Source organism: Condylura cristata, unplaced genomic scaffold (genome assembly GCF_000260355.1).
Source record: "Condylura cristata isolate star-nosed mole 26May11 unplaced genomic scaffold, ConCri1.0 scaffold00004, whole genome shotgun sequence".
NCBI lineage: Eukaryota > Metazoa > Chordata > Mammalia > Eulipotyphla > Talpidae > Condylura > Condylura cristata.
Genome location: NW_004567105.1, coordinates 56390916 through 56392472, shown reverse-complemented (window position 1 = coordinate 56392472; position 1557 = coordinate 56390916).

The following is a 1557-nucleotide window of genomic DNA, read 5'->3' as shown; positions in this document are numbered from 1 at the left end:
TCCCCAGTGCCCAGACCATGCCAAGAGACAGCATTGGTTGCGTGGCCTATGTCACCTGGTAACCATGCCCCCTGCCTGTCTCTCATGATCACATCCTCTAGCTGGTCATGGCTAACAACCATGGAGTCAGACGCAGGTCATACCAGCGTTTCCCTCTTTGAAATCTGGGGTGTCTTGGTTTCTACAAAGCCTTCTATACCTCTCCCGCCTTCTTTCCTGTGACCATATTTTCTCAATAAATTCCTCTTACTAGCAACTCTTTAAATGTTGGATTTCCTCAAAGTTCCATCATGGAGCACCTCAAAATCAATTAGCCGGAAACACTGTTTTCCCACCTCCAGACACATCTTTCCATCTTCATTTTTTGTTCTTGTTAATAGCAGCATGTTGTTATTGGGCAACCCCAATGTGAACGGGTTGGCCTGACTCTCGGTCCTCATCTGCATGCTTAAAAGGGACTTGTAATGAGACTCAACCACAGGTACACACATAAAAGGCAATAAAGGGTTTATTTACAAAAAAAGGGAAAGGAAGAAATGAATAACTCCAGGAGGAAAGAGAAAGAAATTGGCATATGCATCCTAATTCTGCTGATCTGGAACCCCAATAGCATGCTGTGTTGTGCCAGGTTTCAGTTTCCCAAAGACCACCAAGGAGCCGATTCCGATGCAAAGCACACGAGGGTCTTTATTGTAAGTTCAAGCCTGGGCTCCTAAAACGCAGCGACTCCTCTGCAGCAGCTGAAGTTGAGAGCCCTGAGCTCCGGGCAGGCAGGGCTTTTATTACAGAAGAGGGGAGCTTCAGCCCAGCAGAGGGGAGTTTTTGTTCAGCAGTACATTGATTGGTGGACATTAAACAAAGTTATCTTGTCTTACCCAGGTTGATCATGCATGTAAAACGTGACCTTCACTACTCGGCCCGCATACCTTAGGACATCTGGTGTTTTTCTGGTATGTACTGGTTACTTGCCTACTTGCTAATTGGCTATTGCTATGGGATGAGCAAGATTAGGACATTTACAGTTAAACTCGGCCTTGGTGCCTTGTTGATAACCGAAACTTAGGCCTGGCTGGTTCAGAAGCATTCTGAAGTCTGTCATGGCATCAGTTTGGTCTTTCAGCTGAAAGCCGCTAAAAAACAACAGGCCCCAAGACCCACATGTCTGGTTATATACCAAACCTGGCTGCTTAACTCCACCCTCAGTTCCCCAGTAATCCTCCCTTCAGTGGTGATGACATTATGGGATTTGTAGTCCTTGGTGTCTTTGATCTCTTTGGTCTGGGGATAGGTGGGGTCTATAAAAGCAATTTGTGGGGTTCATTCAGGACATCTTTGCCTCCAGCAATATGACCAAACTCCCCTTCTTTTTTGCCCCTGTATTCTCATCAAGCAGTCAGAAAACCTCATCGTGTTTTTCATCTTTATAAGTTCATTTTGGGTCTGATTTATATCTTCCATATCTCTACTTAGCTTTTTATTTTTATTTTTATTTATTTTTTTTTTAAAGATTTATTTATTTGTGCATACAGAACTGGGGTACAGGCCAGAGGCTCAGGG